This window comes from Marmota monax, unplaced genomic scaffold, assembly GCF_021218885.2.
Source record: "Marmota monax isolate L192 unplaced genomic scaffold, Marmota_monax_Labrador192_F-V1.1 WCK01_AAM20220418_F8-fsc00016, whole genome shotgun sequence".
In the NCBI taxonomy this organism is placed as follows: Eukaryota; Metazoa; Chordata; class Mammalia; order Rodentia; family Sciuridae; genus Marmota; species Marmota monax.
In genome coordinates, this window is record NW_026695209.1 from 3,103,526 (window position 1) to 3,112,205 (window position 8,680).

Genomic DNA, 8,680 nt, shown 5'->3' on the forward strand with positions numbered 1-8,680 from the left:
ATACATGGGAAGGATGATTTCAAGACTCTGAGTGATGAATAAAAAATGTAGAAAAGAAAAGAAGGTCTAGGGATGTAGCTCAGTGGTAGAGTGTCTTCCTAGCACGTGTGAGGCCCTGGATTTGATCCCCAGCAACAGCAACAAAAAAAAAGAAAGAAAGAGAGAGAGAGAAAAAGAGAATCAGGTTTTGGTTCTTTCCCAGGGAGAGTGGGAAACACCCTTGGCGGTTTTAGGGAGACACTGGCCTAGGGTTCGTTGCAAACAGGAGGCAACAGTGGAAAAATGGCTCCAGCAACCAAAGTCACAACACAACTTTAGGAAATTTTACTTCAAGAGCTGATGTGTTACTTGTTGCAGAAATTCCTTTGACGGTAGCACCTGACATGAAATGGGCCCAGCTGTCTGAACCCCACACCACGTGCTTCCTTGAGTTCAGAAGTTCAGTAGGGAGTTATGTATGATACATACGAATAAATATGGGGCATTTCGGTTCTTGAGGGGACAAGACGTGAATGTGCTTACCTGTTATTCTCCTTTCTCCAAGGACTTCTTCACTTCAGGAAGAAAGGTTCCAGACAAGGGAAAGAGAAGTTTCACCCAGCTCTGAAGGTATTCTTTTAAAATGATGTTTGTCATTTATCTGTACTGGTTTTGGATTTTAGTATTCAAAACACTTGAATGTCTGCTTTCATATGCCTATCTACAAGTTTTTAAAGGTGTCTGGGGGATTTCACTAAGCCCAATGATTTAAAATTCTAAAGGTCAGGAAGTGTATCATTGTGTACTTAAACAGCAATCCTGAATGTTACAAAAGTGAAATATTGATTATGCAAATTAACAAATGCATATTTTCTATGATGACACTGCAGAATATTGAGCTCAATTCTAATCCAAGTAGTCCCAGGCTGTCAGCCTGCATATCAGGTAAGTTACCAATATCTATTGGTGTGTACAAAATGAGGGTTGGGGATTAGAAATTGTTGATGGTTATTCAAAATCTCAAATGAATTATTACTCTTATAACCCCTCAATTTATAACTCTTAGGTTTTATCTGGAATAAAAATTTGATACATAATAATAACTCTCCAAGAGGTTGCCTCAAACCTAAACTCCAATATGCTATGCCATATATTGGGAGCTTTCTCTGAAAAATGGCCATTTGCACAGGACTTTCACTTCCTAAGGGTAGGTCCATCTGGAACATCAAATTACGGATCAGTCATTGCTTAATGAACTTCAGATTGGAACATATGGCATTGTGTTTCCAAAAACTGCTTCCTTCAAACCAAAATAACATGTTAGACTGTAGACATTAAGAAAATGTATCAATTTAGATGCTCAAATTAATCATGAGAATCACAGCATTCTCTCTTCTTGGTAATTGGAGAAATTCTTCAAACTCTTGATTTTGAACTTTAAGGGAAGAAAACTAATTTCTGTCTTTTATAATTCTTAGGAAGGAACCCTATATCAAAAGACAAACAAATAAGAAAACACACACACACACACACACAGAGAAATTTTTGTGTTGTTTTGTTTCTTACATGGGATCTCACTGTGTTGCCCAGGCTGGTCTCTAACTTGAAATCTTCCTGTCTCAGCATCCCAACTAGAAGGGATTACACCACAGTACCTGACTAACACAGAAGTTAAACAATATGTAAGCCACATAATACATATGACAGACACCCAGAAAAATAAGTAAATCTATAAGAGATGACTTTGAATTAATTCATTGTCTGATGGAAGAAAGAAAAAAAGGGTACAGGAGAAACCAATAATAAGCAGGTAATCAGGAAAGTGCAGAAAAATAGGGTCAGATTTGTCAGGCAGATCTCAGACAGACCCTTCTTCATTGATAGGAGTCTGGAGTAACCCTTCTCTTGGTACAAAGAGGGAACACTCTCACAAATAGCAATTTCCTTTATAGATGCTAATTTTCCTGACAAAATGGTTACTTACCTATTTCCAGAGCTTCTACTGAATCTGTAGTTTGTCACAGTAATCAACTCAAAGTAATCTTTATGCCAAAGAGGCATATTCTGTACTAGCATATTCTGACCTCATGCACCACTCTATAAAGACTGTGACCCTATAGCTACAGCATTCCTTAAATTCCATTGCAAATGAATGGATTTCATTGCACTGAAAATCTCCAGCACCGAAAAAAGTAAATATAAATAAGTAAATGGACAGTGACTTCCCTCATACTAGTTGCCTTCTTTTCTTCCCAGCAGACAAACTTGTAGAATTCAGCTACACCCTTTGACCAACTGGATTTCAGCACCACTATGAAGGACAATTTTACACAAGTACCCAGCATCCCACCATAAACTGTTGTAGCATCTCTCAAATTGAACTTGCTCCTAGAATTGCTCAAAGAAATTTAGCCTAAATCTGCCTGGACCAGGCACAGTTTAGAAGCCTATGGTGCAAAATGTCTCAAGAAATGCCCCTAACCAACAAGAGACAGGAATTAGTGCATGGCTGACCCATCCTCCCTGTTATTCCCGGAAACACCTCTGAGGGGAATTCCACAAACTTCCTTTAAAAATCTCTGCTACCATTTGGATATACCTTAAGTGTGTACCCCAGGCATTCCTGTGTTGAGATTTAATCCATATGGTGAGGTATTAAGAAGGCGGAACTTCATCCAAATATGGTGTCTACAAGTGGGACCTTTGGAAGGACCTTTAGAATTCGATGAAGTTATGAGGGTAGAGACCCCATGATGAAATCCTGGTGACTTTAAAAGGAAAGAGAAGGATCCAGAAGGTGCACATCCTCCCTGTGTCTTGCCATGTGTGATGCCATGCTGCTCTGGGACAGCAAGAAAGCAATCACCAAATGCAGCTCCTCGGTCCCAGGCTTCCAGAACTCTGAGCCAAAGCAATCCACTTTTCTTTATAAGCTTACCCAGTCTGTGAGATTCAGTTATTGGCAACAGACAATGGACTAATACAGAGTCTGAAAGAATTGAATCTTGGCTGTCTAGCAAGGCAGCTAGCTCAATAATTCACCATTTCTCCCATTTAGTGTCGTGGTCCTTAACTCCTTCACTCCTGCTTCCCAAGTAAAGTACCTGGGCCCACTCCCAGGTCCCAGGTCCTGCCTTCAGGGAAGCAAATGAAGACATTGCTCTTGATGACTGGAAGACTTGTCAGTCTCATGAGCAAGGCCGTCTAAGATGTTCCCTGGAAGAGAAACATTTTATTAACCCTTCCCCCCAATTTCAATATCACTTTCTATGTGGTATCTACACCCTGGTTAGCATTTTGTTATCCGATTACCTGTATGATTTCAATAAACTAGTCATTAAACTGCAGAAAGCTAAAACCCGAATACAGGGCAACCTTACATGTACCTAGGGAGAGATCTGTGCCAGGTTTTCAATGTGAATGCCAACGTTCTTGGTAAGTTTTGTGTTCATAGAACCTATTGAGGTAGAAAGATGGCTTGACTGAAGTTTTTGTCTTTACAATGGGTTTATCAGGATGTTAAATGCATTTTTTTAATTTACAATATTTTCAACTTCAGGGGGTTTATTGGAATGTAACCCCCATCATAAGTCAAGAAGCACTTTTATAATAAGAAAAATTCTTTGCTAGGATTCCCAAACTCTTTCAATAGGAGTTTTTAAATTGAAAGATTAGTACTAATTTCACAATGTGCAACTGTTTTAAATATCACAATGTGCAACTGTTTCAAGGAAAATTGAAAACTGATAACAGAACCTGGTAAAATATTTATTACAAATATATATATATATATATTTTAAATCTTCAGTTTAGGGTTGGGGATGTAGTTCAGTGGCAGAGCACATGTATAGCATGTGTGAGGTCTTGGGTTCAATTTCAGTACCAAATAACTCCCCAAAACAAATAAATATCAAACACTAAATCAAAACCATTAAGTAAAAATATCTCAATTCTAAACAAAAACCACTTTTTAAAAAAATAAATGTTTTGACTGGGGCTCAGTGGTAGAGCACTTGCCTAGCACGATCGAGGCCTTGGGTTTGATCTTCAGTACCACATTAAAAAAATAAAGGGAGAGCTTCCAATCACTCCTGCAAGGTAGGCGGGCCTGCGACCCACCGGCAGAAGAGGAGCAGCAGCCTGCTAAGAGGCTGAGCCGCCCCCTCCCCCTGCACCGGCAAGGTAGAGGGAACTGTGACCACGCACAGAGCAGGCCCAGCGGCCTGCTGAGGGGCAGAGCTGCCCCCCACCCCCCGCACCTACCAGGTAGGTGGAACTGTGACCACGGACAGAAAAGGCCCAGGGGCCCGTGGTGGGACAGAGCTTCCAATCACTCCTGCAAGGTAGGCGGGCCTGCGACCCACCGGCAGAAGAGGAGCAGCGACCTGCTGAGAGGCAGAGCCGCCCCCTCCTCCTGCACTGGCAAGGTAGAGGGAACTGTGACCACGCACAGAGCAGGCCCAGCGGCCTGCTGAGGGGCAGAGCCACCCCCCACCCCCCGCGCCTGCCAGGTGACCACCGACAGAAAAGGCCCAGGGGCCCGCGGCGGGACAGAGCTTCCAATCACTCCTGCAAGGTAGGCGGGCCTGCGACCCACCGGCAGAAGAGGAGCAGCGTCCTGCTGAGAGGCTGAGCAGCCCCCTCCCCCTGCGCCGGCAAAGTAGAGGGAACTGTGACCACGCACAGAGCAGGCCCAGCGGCCTGCTGAGGGGCAGAGCCACCCCCCACCCCCCGCGCCTGCCAGGTAGGTGGAACTGTGACCACGGACAGAAAAGGCCCAGGGGCCCGCGGCGGGACAGAGCTTCCAATCACTCCTGCAAGGTAGGCGGGCCTGCGACCCACCGGCAGAAGAGGAGCAGCGACCTGCTGAGAGGCAGAGCCGCCCCCTCCTCCTGCACTGGCAAGGTAGAGGGAACTGTGACCACGCACAGAGCAGGCCCAGCGGCCTGCTGAGGGGCAGAGCTGCCCCCCACCCCCCGCGCCTGCCAGGTAGGTGGAACTGTGACCACGCACAGAGCAGGCCCAGCGGCCTGCTGAGGGGCAGAGCTGCCCCCCACCCCCCGCGCCTGCCAGGTAGGTGGAACTGTGACCACGGACAGAAAAGGCCCAGGGGCCCGCGGCGGGACAGAGCTTCCAATCACTCCTGCAAGGTAGGCGGGCCTGCGACCCACCGGCAGAAGAGGAGCAGCAGCCTGCTAAGAGGCTGAGCCGCCCCCTCCCCCTGCACCGGCAAGGTAGAGGGAACTGTGACCACGCACAGAGCAGGCCCAGCGGCCTGCTGAGGGGCAGAGCCACCCTCCACCCCCCGCGCCTGCCAGGTGACCACCGACAGAAAAGGCCCAGTGGCCCACGGTGGGACAGAGCTTCCAATCACTCCTGCAAGGTAGGCGGGCCTGCGACCCACCGGCAGAAGAGGAGCAGCGTCCTGCTGAGAGGCTGAGCAGCCCCCTCCCCCTGCGCCGGCAAAGTAGAGGGAACTGTGACCACGCACAGAGCAGGCCCAGCGGCCTGCTGAGGGGCAGAGCTGCCCCCCACACCCCGCGCCTGCCAGGTAGGTGGAACTGTGACCACGGACAGAAAAGGCCCAGGGGCCCGCGGCGGGACAGAGATTCCAATCACTCCTGCAAGGTAGGCGGGCCTGCGACCCACCGGCAGAAGAGGAGCAGCGACCTGCTGAGAGGCAGAGCCGCCCCCTCCCCCTGCACTGGCAAGGTAGAGGGAACTGTGACCACGCACAGAGCAGGCCCAGCGGCCTGCTGAGGGGCAGAGCTGCCCCCCACCCCCCGCGCCTGCCTGGTGACCACCGACAGAAAAGGCCCAGTGGCCCGCCGTGGGACAGAGCTTCCAATCACTCCTGCAAGGTAGGCGGGCCTGCGACCCACCGGCAGAAGAGGAGCAGCAGCCTGGTAAGAGGCTGAGCCGCCCCCTCCCCCTGCACCGGCAAGGTAGAGGGAACTGTGACCTCGCACAGAGCAGGCCCAGCGGCCTGCTGAGGGGCAGAGCTGCCCCCCACCCCCCGCGCCTGCCAGGTAGGTGGAACTGTGACCACGGACAGAAAAGGCCCAGGGGCCCGCGGCGGGACAGAGCTTCCAATCACTCCTGCAAGGTAGGCGGGCCTGCGACCCACCGGCAGAAGAGGAGCAGCGACCTGCTGAGAGGCAGAGCCGCCCCCTCCCCCCAGCGCCTGCAAGGTAGACGGAACTGTGACCACCATCAGAACAGGCCAGACCTGCAACCGAGAGACAGAACAGGCCCAGTGGCCTGAGGAAGGGTAGAGCCGCCCCCCCCCCGCGCCTGCAAGGTAGGCGCACCTGCGACCCACTGGCAGTACAGCCCCAGAGGCCTGCAGAGGGGCAGTGCCGCTGCCTGCGCCTGCAAAGTAGACAGAACTGTGACCACCGACAGAACAAGCCTAGCGGCCCACAGAGGGACAGAGCCGCCACCCATGCCTGCGAGGGAGACTTTGCAACTATACAAGACCAATATAAATATATAGGGGGAAAATTCAATAGCACAACAGTTTCACCAAGTAGAAAGGAACGCGAACAGTATGAAGAGACAAGGAAAGAATGGACCACAAGCATTGCAGGTCAACTCAACGTTAGAAGAGGTAATAGCTGCAGCAGATGGAATGTCAGATAAAGAATTCAGGATATACATGCTTCAGATGATCTGGAGTCTCAAGGAAGACATCAGACAGCAAAATCAGACAATGAAAGATCACTTCAACAATGAATTACATAAACAAATCCAAGAAGCAAAAGATCAACTACACAGGGAAATAGAGGTTATAAAAAACAAACAAACAGAAATCCTAGAAATGCAGGAAGCAATAAGCCAACTTAAAAACTCAATTGAGAATACTACCAGCAGAGTAGAACACTTAGAAGACAGAACATCAGACAATGAAGATAAAGTATTTCAACTCGAAAAGAACATAGAGAGCTCAGCAAGACTGTTAAGAAACCATGAGCAGAACATCCAAGAAATATGGGATAACATCAAGAGACCAAATTTAAGAGTCATTGGGATACAGGAAGGGACAGAATTTCAAACCAAAGGAATGAGCAATCTATTCAATGAAATAATACGAGAAAACTTCCCAGACTTGAAGAATGAGACAGAACCCCAAATCCTAGAAGCCTACAGGACGCCGAATGTGCAAAATCATAAGAGACTCACACCTAGACACATTATAATGAAGATGCCCAACATATAGAATAAGGAGAGAATTTTAAAAGCTACAAGAGAAAGGAAGCAGATCACATTTAGGGGTAAGCCAATCAGGATAACAGCTGATCTTTCAACACAGACTATGAAAGCTAGAAGATCCTGGAATAACATATTTCAAACACTGAAAGAAAATGGGTTCCAACCAAGAATTGTGTTTCCAGCGAAATTAAGCTTCAGGATGGAAGATGAAATTAAAACCTTCCACGATAAATAAAAAGTTAAAAGAATTTGCAGCTAGAAAACCATCTCTTCAAAACATCCTTGGCAAAACATTACAGGAAGAGGAAATGGAAAATAACAATGAAAACCAACAGTGGGAGGTAGGACACTAAAGGGGGGGGAAATAATCAAAGAGGAAAACAAACCATATTTAGTAACATAAATAAACAAATATGGCTGGAAGAACAACCCATATCTCCATAATAACCCTAAATGTTAATGGCTTAAACTCACCAATCAAGAGACACAGGCTAGTAGAATGGATCACAAAACAAGACCCAACAATATGCTGCCTACAGGAGACACATTTGATAGGAAAAGACATACATAGGCTGAAGGTGAAAGGTTGGGAAAAATCATATCACTCATATGGACTTCGGAAACAAGCAGGAGTATCCATACTCATATCAAATAAAATAGATTTCAAGCCAAAGTTAATCAAAAGGGATAAAGAGGGACACTACATACTGCTCAAGGGAACCATACACCAACAAGACATAAAAATCATAAATATATATGCCCCAAAAAATGGTGCAGCTTTGTTCGTCAAACAAGCTCTTCTCAAGTTCAAGAGTCTAACAGACCACCATACAATAATCATGGGAGACTTCAACACACCTCTATCACCACTGGACACATCTTCCAAACAAAAGTTGAATAAGGAAACTATAGAACTCAATAACACAATTAATAACCTAGACTTAATTGACATATATAGAATATACCACCCAACATCAAGCAGTTACACTTTTTTCTCAGCAGCACATGGATCCTTCTCAAAAATAGATCATATATTATGTCACAGGGAAACTCTTAGACAATATAAAGGAGTAGAGATAATATCATGCATCCTATCTGATCATAATGGAATGGAACTGAAAATCAACGATAAAAGAAGGAAGGGAAAAGAATACATCACTTGGAGAATGAACAATAGTTTACTGAACGATCAATGGGTTATAGAAGACATCAAGAAAGAAATTGAAAAATTCTTAGAGATTAATGAAAACACAGACACAATATATCGGAATCTATGGGACACATTGAAAGCAGTTCTAAGAGGAAAATTCATTGCTTGGAATTCATTCCTTAAAAAAAGAAAAAACCAACAAATAAATGATCTCATACTTCATCTGAAAATCCTAGAAAAAGAAGAGCAAAACAACAGCAAAAGAAGTAGAAGGCAAGAAATAATTAAAATCAGAGCTGAAATGAATGAAATCGAAACAAAAGAAACAATTGAAAAAAT